We start from the raw sequence: 14,256 nt of genomic DNA on the forward strand, positions 1-14,256 counted from the left end.
CCGAGCCCTGTCCTCCGAAGGCTGGACCACGGCCTCAAGCGCCTCGGTCGCCTGGTCCCTGCTGCACCTTGGGGCAGAGCCTGCTCTGGGGTCGTTCGGCATCCCCCTGCGAGGGGACCCGTGCTCCAGAGGAGGGGGTTGGAGAGCCGCGGCGGCAGCCGCTTGGGCCCCGGGAGCTAGGCACCGGGCCGAGGAGCAGCGGAGGCCGCGGCGGTGCTGCTAAGGTCACGGACAAACGCGGCGCCCAAGAGCGCAGCCCAGAGGTGGAGGCGAAGGCAGCAGGGTTTCATTTCTAGAAAACTGGAGTGGAAACAGAAGCAGCAGTTTGTATAACCCCAAGATCTTGCTTATGCCAGGAAACTGTAAGGGTAACATGAATATCATTGAGGAGGTCTAATACGGCAGCAGGCATGGAGAGATCAAGTCTCTGACCTCTTCAACAGCGCGGGCATAGGGAGCTGTAAATTATCTAAAGCCTATTTGCTCAGGAGCACTAGGCAATGCTGAGCTGACGTGGAGCTAGGGCGTACACTTTGGGCCCCTCAGAAAACACACACTGAGCACGTATCTGCTGCATTTAAGCCCCGGATCGCCTGCCTCTCGTGACTCAGCACTAACGACCCCGCTGAAATAACTAGTCGGCCCACCTGATCTCACAGAGGTAAAAAAAAAAAAAAAAAAAAAAACAGAGCACCATAGCCAGACCCAGGGAATCAGGAGTGACGTGAGACTAGCGACACAGAACTCCCGGCTATCGCTCCCACCAGGGCTGACAACAGAGGTCCCTCGCACCAGCTACCAGGGGAGTTGCTACCTGAGGGCAAACAAATTCGCTGGGGGTCCTCAGCCCCAAGCCCTACAAACTTAGGGTCCGAGGGAGGCAAACAGAAAGGGTGTGCCCAGACATCCATGAAAACAGGGCTCCCAGGAACAGCAGACCCGGTGTGTAGCCAGTAATGTGGTAAGCGTCACAGGCAAGTGGGGCCTGGATTGAGGAACCACAAGAGAAGGACCTAGGCATTCAGGACTGGAGACCTGCACAGTCTGGGAAGAAGAGCTGAGGCACAGTGATTGGCTCCCACCTATCAAGAGGAGAAGCCTGGCCCAGTGGGCATAGCTCCACCTACTGGAAGAGAAGTTAATCGAGCTCTATGACTGCATTTATTATTATTATTATTACTTTTAATGATTATTATTAGTATTTTTTTTATTCTCACTTTTTGTAGTTGACGTTGTTGTTGTTCTTTAACTTTCTTATTAATGGTTTCATTTTTTTTAATTCTTTTTATTCTATTATCATTACTATTATTTTTTAAACTTCAATTTCCATTTTTTATTACCAGTATAATTTTTTTCGTTTGTTTTAAATTTTTATTTTTTCGTTTTTTCTCTCTTTCTTCTCACTTTTTTTCTTTTGTCTTTTCATTTCTTTTCAACTTTCTTATTCCCCCTCTCTTGAACTCCACCTGCCTACACTCACTCTCTTTAGTGACTTCTTCCCATCCCTTCTAATACCTCTCCTCCCAAGCATCAAATAAACTTATAAGAGTAAACAGTAACTCAACAGTCAAACAGAACAAGAAGTATCATGAGCATAAAAAAGCAAGGAAGAAAAGGAGTACAAACAATGAAAGACAGCCTAAATATTCAGGAGGACCTGGAGTCAACAGAAAAATGGCCATATAAAGAACTCAAGGAACACCTTAGACAGATGGAAAGGAACCTTAAAGATCACATTGAAAACGAATTACAAAAACAGATAAAAGAAGAAGTTAAGCATCTTTATCAGGAGATAGAGATTATAAAAAAAAATCAAACAATAATTCTAGAAATGAAGGAAACGATAAACCAAATTAAAAACTCAATCGAGAGTATCACTAACAGAGTGGAGCAAGTAGAAGCCAGAACGTCAGATAATGAAGACAAAATATATCATCTTGAAAAGAGTTTAGCCAACTCAGATAGGCTGGTAAAAAATCACGAGAAAAACATCCAAGAGATTTGGGATAACTTAAAAAAACCAAACTTACGAGTCATCGGGATAGAGGAAGGCATAGAGATTCATACCAAGGGAATGAGTAACTTGCTGAAGGAAATAATTACAGAAAACTTTCCAGAAATAAAAAAGGAAACAGATATACAAATTGTAGATGCATACAGGACACCGAGCACACAAAATCACAGTAGACCAACGCCAAGACACATTGTTATGAAGCTATCCAATATACAGAACAAAGAGAAAATATTAAAAGCTACAAGAGAAAAGAGGTAAGCCAATAAGGTTGACAACGGATTTTTCATCACAGACGCTGAAAGCAAGAAGATCCTGGAACAACGTATTTCAAACACTGAAAGACAATGGATGCCAAACAAGAATTCTGTATCCAGCAAAATTAAGATTCAGATATGACAACGAAATAAAAATCTTTCATGATAAACAAAAGCTAAAAGAATTTGTAGCCAGAAAACCAGCATTGCAAAGCGTCTTGAGCAAAACTCTACACGAGGAAGAAATGGAAAACAATAACCAAAACCATCAACGGGAAGTGCCTCGGTAAAGACAGAGGATGGGGGGAAAGCTAATCATGGAGAAACAAAATAAATTAGGGGGAAAAAAAGAGATAAATAATCAAACATGGCAGGAAGTACAAACCATATATCAATAGTAACTCTAAACGTTAATGTCTTAAACTCTCCAATAAAGCGACATAGGATGGTAACATGGATTACAAAAACAAATCCAACAATATGCTGCCTCCAGGAGACACATCTGATTGGAAAAGACATACACAGGCTGAAGGTGAAAGGATGGGAAAAAATATACCACGCACACGGTCCTCGTAAGCAAGCAGGGGTGGCCATCCTCATATCGAATAAAATCGACTTCAAGACTAAGTTAATCAAAAGGGATAAGGAAGGACATTATATACTGTTAAAAGGAACCATTCACCAACAAGACATAACAATTATCAATATTTACGCACCAAATAATGGCACTGTGACGTTCATAAAACAAACTCTCCTCAAGTTCAAGAATCAAATAGACCACAACACAATAATCATGGGTGACTTCAACACACCTCTCTCACCATTGGACAGATCCTCCAGACAAAAGTTGAATAAAGAAACTATTGACCTCAATATCACAATCAATAACCTACACTTAACTGACATATATAGAATATATCAACCATCATCAAGTGGATACAGTTTTTTCTCAGCAGCACATGGAACCTTCTCAAAAATAGATCATATATTATGCCATAGGGCAACCCTCAGTAAATATAAAGGGGTAGAGATAATACCATGCACTTTATCAGATCATAATGGAATGAAACTGTAAATCAATGATAAAAGAAGGAAGGAAAAATCCTACATCACATGGACAATGAACAATATGTTACTGAATGATCAATGGGTTACAGAAGACATAAAGGAGGAAATCAAAAAATTCTTAGAGATAAATGAAAATACAGACACAACATATCGGAATCTATGGGATACAATGAAAGCAGTTTTAAGAGGGAAATTCATCGCCTGGAGGTCATTCCTCAAAAAAAGGAAAAACCAACAAATAAATGAGCTCACACTTCATCTCAAAGCCCTAGAAAAGGAAGAGCAAAACAATAGCAAATGTAGCAGAAGGCAAGAACTAATTAAAATCAGAGCAGAAATCAATGAAATTGAAACAAAAGAAACTATTGAAAAAATCAACAAAACAAAAAGTTGGTTCTTTGAAAAAATAAATAAGATTGACAGACCCCTAGCCATACTAACGAAGAGAAGAAGAGAGAGAACTCAAATCACTAACATACGGGATGAAAAAGGCAATATTACAACAGACGCTTCAGAAATACAGAAAACAATTAGAAATTATTTTGAAAACCTATATTCCAATAAAATAGAAGATAGTGAAGACATCGATAAATTCCTTAAGTCATGATTTGCCCAGACTGAGTCAGGAGGATACACACAACTTAAACAGACCAATATCAATAGATGAAATAGAAGAAGCAATTAAAAAACTTCCAACCAAGAAAAGCCCAGGACCGGATGGGTATACAGCGGAGTTCTACAAAACCTTTAAAGAAGAATTAATACCAATACTTTTCAAGTTATTTCAGGAAATAGAAAAAGAGGGAGCTCTTCCAAATTCATTCTATGAGGCCAACATCACCCTGATTCCGAAACCAGACAAAGACACCTCAAAGAAAGAAAACTACAGACCAATATCTCTAATGAACCTAGATGCAAAAATCCTCAATAAAATTCTGGCGAATCGGATACAAAGGCATATCAAAAAAATTGTGCACCATGATCAAGTAGGATTCATCCCTGGGATGCAAGGATGGTTCAATATACGGAAATCAATAAATGCTATTCACCACATCAATAGGCTTAAGAATAAGAACCATATGATCATCTCGATAGATGCGGAAAAAGCATGCGACAAAGTACAGCATCCCTTTATGTTCAAAACTCTCGAAAAACTAGGGATAACAGGAACATACCTCCACATTGTAAAAGCAATCTATGCCAAGCCTCAGGCTAGCATCATTCTGAATGGAGAAAAATTGAAGGCATTCCCTCTAAAATCCAGAACAAGACAGGGATGCCCCCTATCACCACTTCTATTCAATATAGTTCTCGAAACACTGGCCAGAGCAATTAGACAGACGAAAGAAATTAAAGGCATAAAAATAGGAAAAGAAGAACTTAAATTATCACTATTTGCGGATGACATGATTCTATACCTAGAAGACCCAAAAGGGTCTACAAAAAAACTACTAGAACTAATAAATGAATTCAGCAAAGTGGCAGGATATAAAATCAACACACATAAATCAAAGGCATTTCTGTATATCAGCGACAAAACTTCTGAAACGGAAATGAGGAAAAACACTCCATTCACAATATCCTCAAAAAAAATAAAATACTTGGGAATCAACCTAACAAAAGAGGTGAAAGACCTATACAATGAAAACTACAGAACCCTAAAGAAAGAAATAGAAGAGGATCTTAGAAGATGGAAAAATATACCCTGTTTATGGATAGGCAGAACTAACATCATCAAAATGGCGATATTACCAAAAGTTCTCTATAGGTTCAATGCAATGCCAATCAAAATCCCAATGGCATTTCTTGTAGAAATAGATAAAGCAATAATGAAATTCATATGGAAAAATAAAAGACCCAGAATAGCAAAAACAATTCTAAGCAGGAAGTGTGAATCAGGTGGTATAGCGATACCAGATTTCAAACTATATTACAGAGCAATAGTAATAAAAACAGCATGGTACTGGTACCAGAACAGGCGGGTGGACCAATGGTACAGAATAGAGGACACAGAGACTAATCCACAAAGCTACAACTATCTTATATTTGATAAAGGAGCTAAAAACATGCAATGGAGAAAGGATAGCATCTTCAACAAATGGTGTTGGGAAAACTGGAAATCCATATGCAACAAAATGAAACTGAATCCCCTCCTCTCGCCACGCACAAAAGTCAACTCAAAGTGGATAAAGGAGCTAGATATCAAATCAGAGACTCTCCGTCTGATAGAAGAAAAAGTTGGCTCCGATCTACAGATTGTGGGGACGGGCTCCAAATTCCTTAATAGGACACCCATAGCACAAGAGTTAATAACACGAATCAACAAATGGGACTTTCTTAAACTGAAAAGTTTTTTCTCAGCAAGAGAAACAATAAGAGAGGTAAATAGGGAGCCTACATCCTGGGAACAAATTTTTACTCCTCACATTTCAGATAGAGCCCTAATATCCAGAGTATACAAAGAAATAAAAAAATTAGACAATAAGAAAACAAACAACCCAATCAACAAATGGGCCAAGGACCTGAACAGACACTTCACAGAGGAAGACATACAATCAATCAACAAGTACATGAAAAAATGCTCACCATCTCTAGCAGTCAAGGAAATGCAAATGAAAACCACTCTAAGATACCACCTCACCCCAGTAAGATTGGCAGCTATGATGAAGTCAAACAACAACAAGTGCTGGCGAGGATGTGGGGAAAACGGTACTCTTGTACACTGCTGGTGGGACTGCAAATGGGTGTGGCCAATTTGGAAAGCAGTATGGAGATTCCTGGGAAAGCTGGGAATGGAACCACCATTTGACCCAGCTATTGCCCTACTCGGACTATTTCCTGAAGACCTTAAAAGAGCACACTACAGGGATACTGCCACATCGATGTTCATAGCAGCACAATTCACAATTGCTAGACTGTGGAATCAACCCAGAGGCCCTTCAATAGATGAATGGATAAAAAAAATGTGGCATTTATACACCATGGAGTATTACGCAGCACTAAAAAATGACAAAATCACGGAATGTGCAGGGAAATGGATGGCACTAGAGCAAATTATGCTTAGTGAAGCTAGCCAATCCCTAAAAAACAAATACCAAATGTCTTCTTTGATATAATGAGAGCAACTAAGAACAAAACAGGGAGGATGAGCAGGAAGAAAAGATTAGCATTAAACAGAGACATGAGGCGGGAGGGAAAGGGAGAAAAATAAAAGGGAAATCACATGGAAATGGAGGGAGACCCTCATAGTTATACAACATAACATATAAGAGTTTACGAGGGGAAGGGGATAACAAACATGGAGGGAAATAAATTACAGTAGATGGGGTAGAGAGAAGATGGCAGGGGAGGGGAGGGGGGATAGTAGAGGATAGGAAAGGTAGCAGAATACAACAATCACTAATATGGCAGTATGTAAAAATGTGATGTGTAACCGATGTGATTCTGCAATCTGTATTTGGGGTAAAAATGGGAGTTCAAAACCCAATTGATTCTAATCTATGAAATATGATTTGTCATGAGCTTTGTAATGTTGTGAACATCCAATAAAAAAAAAAAAAGAAAAAAAATAGTGAAAAACAATTCAAAAAGAAGAAAGGTCACCAAAGATAAAACATATTGTCATCCTAATGATAATTACAGAAGTCAATGGGGAGAACCATAGGAAGGGAGGGAGTGGCTGGCACCAAGTATTCTAGGTTTTCATATTTTTTATATTTTTAAAAAATTATTTTCTGTTTTCTTCTCTTTAATAGAGCCTATAATTCCAAAATTCAAAAATGAGTTTGAAATTAACTTGATCATGTATATGCATATTGAAGTAGTAAGTTTGAAATGAGGTAATTAAAGCAAGAAAACATGAAACAGTTTAACTCAGAAAAAGGATTGTAGAAGATTGGCTTAAATTTAGAACAAATCTGTACCTTTTGTTGTTATTACTGAATTAGTGTTGCCTGATGACTTTATCCAGCTGTTAATTAAGCACCAAGGAAGCCAGTCATTAACTCCTTTAGGTCCCCGGGATGCTATTTAGTTCTTGCTTCAATTTACTGTACTAAGCTCACTAATAGGCGATGCCTTAAAAACACTAAGAATATCTATCTCATAATATATTTAGTATTCTAAATATATTAGATGGAAAACAATTCTAATTTAGTTTCTCATTCATTTTAATTTGGTTAGCAGATGTTTTATGTGTACTGCAGTCAACTTTTAATTTGCATTATGAAAGAGCCTATAATAGCAATTTATCTTTTTTTTATTATACTGTGGTTTTAATTTCCTCTGAAATGTTACTATAAAAATAGGATACATTTTATTTCCTAATCATGTAGAATACCCCAAGAACACAATTAGGCTTATAAAATTCAAGTTTTATTTTTAAATTAGTTTGTTTTATATAGGGAATGGGAAAAACAGAGAAAGAAAGGTAAACTGAACAATGAAGTTCTCAGCTTGCTAAAGATCCACATCCACTATGAGAACAGGTGGTGATGGATGGAAGAAGTCATTCATAGGAAAAACATCCTTATTTCTAGAATAATGTTTCTATTCATATCTTATATAGGCTACATTTTTATTTTTATATAAGGATGTGTATGAATACATATGGATATGTATATGAATATATATGTATGGATTTTACACAAGGCATCATTTGGGTAAATGACAGAGAATGCACACATCAGCATTTAAATTATATATACACATAGGTTTTCCTGAGTCTTATTTGTTAATCAGACACTGTGTTCATTGCTTTAAGCTGCTAAATTTGGAGATAAATGTTTATGCCGCAAAAGAAAACAAAAATACAATCTACATCAAAGAATTATTTTGATGATTAAACGAGAGCAAAGTAATAAGTAAATATATTTATTATGGGTCTACTAGAATGTTGGTCAGAAAAAAATATATATTATGCTTATTCTCTTGTTGGGGTCAATTTTTGATGTTTTGATAATATTTAGTTCTTTTTTTCAGTTTCTCCAAATTCTGACATTACTCTTGATTTGGGGATTACAGACATTTCTACTTTTCACTTCATGCTAGAAATGTATGATTGGCTAAAATAGTCAATTCCTAGATCTTGTAATAAAAAGAAATAAGTAAGTTAAGTTGAAAAGTGAACAACTACTCTCTAAAGACAGGCTGAATATCAAAAATATAGTTTTCAGTTGGTATACTGAAATGTTTAGTAAAAATTCACATGTTCTTTACAAGGGTTTAATTACAGAGTGGTTGCTTCTATAATATCCTGTATTTGAGCCTGATTCTCAGACACTATTAGGCCATATTTATAACAAATTCACCTTTATATATATTTGATGAATAAAGCTCACAAGATGGTATGTTCATCATATAAGACCTAAATTTCAAATTCAATGCCCTTAGGATTAGTCAGGTGGGGAAAATGGATGGATTGAGTTGGGTGGGAGCACAGATCTAATAGGAGCAGCAGACATTCAGCCAAACCCAATGTTCTCATGCAGGAATTTGAGTCCTGAATTGACAATTCCCCCAATTTTCAAGAGAAGATGGAAATCTGAGTTTTTATTTATGCATTTTAAAACTTTAGAAAAAATGTCAATATTTTAAGACATGGTTTCAATGTTTTTGAACAACTGCAGATCAAATGCAAGATATGAGTGGGCTCCAGCGGTTTCCCAGGTTCCAAGAGGTGAGAGAGAAGTTGAATGTATGATTGACTAGAAGTTGTTTGGTTGACAAAGCCTGTATCTACTAAAAGAAAGTTTCAAAGATTTCTGGTTTGCCCATTTCCAGGTGTTGGATAATCAATGCATGGTTTCTATAAAAAGGCAAGTGCTGACACTTGCCTTGTTTGTTCAATAAAAATTACAAGAGTCTTTTTGGACTAAGCTTCTGCACTAGGCTGCAATACAATTCTAAAGTTGCACATCACCCAGCTGAAAATAAGCTGTTTACCTGACTATCTAGTCTGAGAAATCAGGACTAGGGAGACAGCAGTCACATTTCCCAGACAAGCCAATTCAATTGGCATGATTTCTTCTGCCTTATTCCTTCCATTAAAACCAGACAGCACTAGCTAGGTGTGGTGGTGCATGCCTGTAATCCCAGGCCTGAGACAGGACAATCAATAATTCAAAGCCATCCTCAGCAACTCACCAAGACGACCCAACTCTGAATAAAAAATATATATACACGAGAAAGAGCTGAGGATGTGGCTCAGTGGTTACACATCCCTAGGTTCAATCCCCAATATCAAAAGCAAACAAAAAAATTAAAAACGACACTGTAGTACCAGATGATATCCAGTCAATTATTTTCTATTGTTCTATTTCCTTATGATACAGCCAGTGATAAGTCCTGATTCCCCACATGCTGAAGTTTGAACATTAGAGAAGCACGCTGAGGCAAGCATATAAAGCAGGGTTTATTTAAAAAGGGGGTAACATAGACTTCTCCCTCGAGGGAGAAGGGGGCCATAGCTGGTATCCTGGTATCACAAGAAGTGAGGTGCTCTGCCCTCTTTATAAGTCCTAGGCTTCCTTTGTTCTCCTGCCTTTCAGCCCTTATCTTTTGGGATGGCCCAAAGGTGGGAAACAGATGTGATGAAGGGAGAAGGGCAGGATGGAGTGGCCAAGGACACATTAACAACCTTATAGCTCCCTGTAGGGAGGAGCAATTCCTGAGACAGGTTACCTTAGCAACAGGTAGGAGCAGGGGCAGGTTCTTTATAAAAGTGGAGGAAGTTCTCTGAAGGAATTAACATTTCAATCCCCCAGGGGACAGTCTCCAACTTCCCAGACTCACTCAAAATTGGCCTCCTTGATCCAACCTGACTCCATTTACCTATCTATACTGACTGCCTGTCTAATTCTGGCTTCACTTACAAGGAAAGTATCTTTGAAATGACCAATCTGCTTTGTTTTGTTTTTCTCATCTTTAAGAACAAGTTCCTCTGCTCAGTTTATTGGAACACTTATTTTATTTTATGGAATGAAATATTGTCTGATTCCAGAATTGAAAATAAAGTCAATTAAGATCTTTAAACTAAATTATAGTTGGGGCTTTTGAGTAGTTTAAAATCTAATCAAGGGTTCTCATGTACACAGATAAAACTACATAGTTGAAATTTCCAAAAAAAGACATTTTCCTCTGTCTATAATCACTTTTCTGTGGAAACAGAGTGGCTCCACATTATGGTAGATTGAAACTCATCTAACATTGTATAGGCCAGAAAAGCTGGAGATCAGCTAGGTCAGCAATTGGACGATTCAAAAATCAATATGCTCTATATTTAAACTTTGCTTCTTTTACTTTCACAGGATTTCTTACTTTATTCAACATGGCTGTTCATGTGAGTTTTGAGTTTATTATCCTTGAACCATAATCTCTGAAATGTCATAAATGCAGAATTAACATAGTAGGAATTGCTTTTTGTATTAGTAGAAAATGAGAGAAGACAACATACTTAGCTTCATCCAGCTGGATGGCTTTCTGCTATTTCCACGATATGCATTGTTCTTACACCTACTATTTTGGACTCTATTAATTTATGGCTATTGAAAAAAAGCACAATAGAATACTTTGTGGGCTGGGGATGTGGCTCAAGCGGTAGCTCGCTTGCCTGGCATGCGTGCGGCCTGGGTTCGATCCTCAGCACCACATACAAACAAAGATGTTGTGTCCGCCAAAAACTAAATAAATATTAAAAAAAAAAAAAAAGAAAAAGAATACTTTGTTTTTCTGATAGGTCTGCTGGGTAAGATTTTTTGCATCCTAAATTTTGACCTAGAAAATAAAATTTTCCAATTAAAACAGCAAAAAGAATAGTTTCTTTAATTATATACATTACTCATTGTATAAGATTTAAAAACTTACCAAGTGGTCATAGTTTTTCCAAATTGCTATTCATTAAAAAATGTTAAACAAGACCATAAATTAGTCAAGTCAATCCAATGGAAAGATAACTTATCAAAAGCAATATATAAGAAAAATTAACATTTTATCTATTTTAGATTAAAAAATGGATACTTTTTATTAGTGTGTTAAAAATGAACAATTTTGCTGGGAGGATGAAGCAAGAGGATCACAAGTTTGTAGCTGGCCTATGCAATTTAATAAGAACTTGTGTCAAAATAAAAAATAAAAGGCTCAGTGGTACAGTGCCTCTGGGTTCAATCCTTAGTATTACACACGTTAAAATAAAATGTAACAATACATTTTATATTAGCAATGATTCAAAGAAAAGAACTGGGCTATTTTATAAAAGAAATATTAAGAAAATTTTATAAAGATTTTGATGGCCTTGTTCATATGTCTGGCAGTTGGCTGGGGCTTCAGTTCTCCTCCATATAGCCTCTTATTCTCTATAGGTCTTATTGGTCCTCTTATTTATCGGTCTCAGGGTAGGGTTCCAAGAGGATGAGAGTGAAGCTGCAGAATCTCAAGAGGTTGGCTAAGAAGTCACACTGCAACACCTGTACCATATTCTGTTGTTCAAAGCAAGCTAAAGACTAGTTGAGGTTTAAAAAATGAAACTGTTTCTCCAAAGAAGCCTTGAAGACCTCAGGTGTCAGAGATACCAGGGGTGAGGTGTGGTACTGGAAAAAAAAAAGTGGGATTTACTGGTCAGTGTACAGAGAGAGTAGACCCTTAATTCCCCTCCTGTGTCCTCATGACTATCCCCAGGCAGGCAATCATAAGCTTATTTCTGGAGAAATAGAGGGTAGAGGTGAAATAAAAGGTTGAGACAGGGAAAATACAGATGTTGGATTTGAGGAACGTCAAATTTGTTTCTCCAATCTTTTCAGGACACTAGCAGTCTGGTGTATGTGCCCTGGGCAAAAAAATGAAAAATAAGCAAAACAAAACAAAAAATAATACTGAAAGGGCATGGAGGTATAACTCAGTGGTAAAGTACTTGCTTTGCCTGTGCAAAGCCCTGGGTTCTATCCCCAGTACTACAAAAAGTAGATGAACAAACAAACAAAAACTATGATTTCTTTTATTTGGAGTTGTAACTCAGTTGGGAGTAGGATGAGTTGGAGAAGACTAGTAATTTAGTTATCCTTTTTCCTACAGAACAGACCTAAAATTTATTTTATTTATTTAAAAAATAGCTTTTATTATTATATAATCAATATATTACAGAAAATTTATCACAGAATTTATCAATTCTTTTTTTAAGCTTTTTTTTATTATTAGTTGTTCAAAACATTACAAAGCTCTTGACATATATTTCATACATTTGATTCAAGCAGATTATGAACTCTGATTTTTACCCCGTATACATATTGCAGATTCTCATCGGTTCCACATCCACTTTTTTACATACTGCCATACTAGTGTCTGTTGTATTCTGCTGCCCTTCCTATCCTCTACTATCCCCCCTCCTCTCCCCTCCCCTCTCCTCCCATCTTCTCTCTCTACCCCATCTACTGTAATTCATTTCTCTCTCTTGTTTTTTTTCCCCTTTCCCCTCACTTCCTCTTATATGTAATTTTGTATAACAATGAGGGTCTCCTTCCTTTACCATGCAATTTCCCTTCTCTCTCTGGACTCTGTTTAATGGTGATCTTCTTCTCATGCTCTTCCTCCCTATTCTGTTCTTAGTTGCTCTCCTTATATCAAAGATGACATTTGGCATTTGTTTTTTAGGGATTGGCTAGCTTCACTTAGCATAATCTGCTCTAGTGCCATCCATTTCCCTGCAAATTCCATGATTTTGTCATTTCTTAGTGCAGAGTAATACTCCATTGTGTATAAATGCCACATTTTTTTTATCCATTCATCTATTGAAGGGCATCTAGGTTGGTTCCACAGTCTAGCTATTGTGAATTGTGCTGCTATGAACATTGATGTAGCAGTATCCCTATAGTATGCTCTTTTAAGGTCTTCAGGGAATAGTCCGAGAAGGGCAATAGCTGGGTCAAATGGTGGTTCCATTCCCAGATTTCCCAGGAATCTCCATACTGCTTTCCAAATTGGCCGCACCAATTTGCAGTTCATCATAGAAAATTTGGAACATAAAAAAGAGTTTAAGTAGAAAACCTGTGATAGTCTGTCAACTTGACTGGACCATAGGGCACCCAGATATTCAGCTAAACATTATTTCTGGATGTGTCTGTGAGGGTGTTTCCATATAAGATCAGCATTTTGATGAACAGAATAAGTGTGTTAGCTTTTCAAAACTGTGACCAAAATACCTTAAAAGAACAACTTGGAGTAGGAAAAATTTGGCTCATGGTTTCCTAGGATTCATTTGATGGTTAGCTGGCTCCACTTGGTGGAAGTGTGTGGCAGAAGAAAGGTGCTCAGTTCATGGCAGCCAGGAAGCAGAGAGATGAGAGAAAAGATTAGGAAGGAGGAACTGAAGAGAAGATAAATCCTTCCAGGTGTGTCCCCAGTAACTTATATCATCCAAGTAGGTCCCACCTCCCGGTAGTTGATCCAGCGATCACTGGATTAATCTAAACCTTATAGCATTGCTTTTCACATGTGAGTTTGGGGACATTCCAAAACCAAACCGTAACAATGAGTGAAGCAGATTGACCTCCACAGTGTTCCTGGGTATCATCCAATTCATTGATGCCCTGAATAGAAAAATGAGTTAGAGGAAAGGAGAATTTTCTCTCTCTGCCTGATGATTTGAGCTGGAACATTGGTCTTCTCCAACTCTTACACTGGGACTTACACTGTATTGGCACCCCTTTTCTCACAGAAAAGTCTTAACTGGACTTCTCCAGAAGTCTTCACCATGGCTGATTTTGGGACTGTCAACAAAAGATTCTCTGCAAAAGAGTTCAATGTAGATAAACTTCCTATTTTCGGGTTGCTCTGTTTTACTTGGCCACTGGCCCCGAAGATACCAGCACTCCAGGTGCTGGACACCCCCTTACTAGTTTTTCACAAACTTATGCAGTATAGTAGTTTATA

The sequence above is a fragment of the Spermophilus citellus genome (assembly GCF_964194105.1).
Source record: "Spermophilus citellus genome assembly, chromosome: 7".
Taxonomy (NCBI): domain Eukaryota; kingdom Metazoa; phylum Chordata; class Mammalia; order Rodentia; family Sciuridae; genus Spermophilus; species Spermophilus citellus.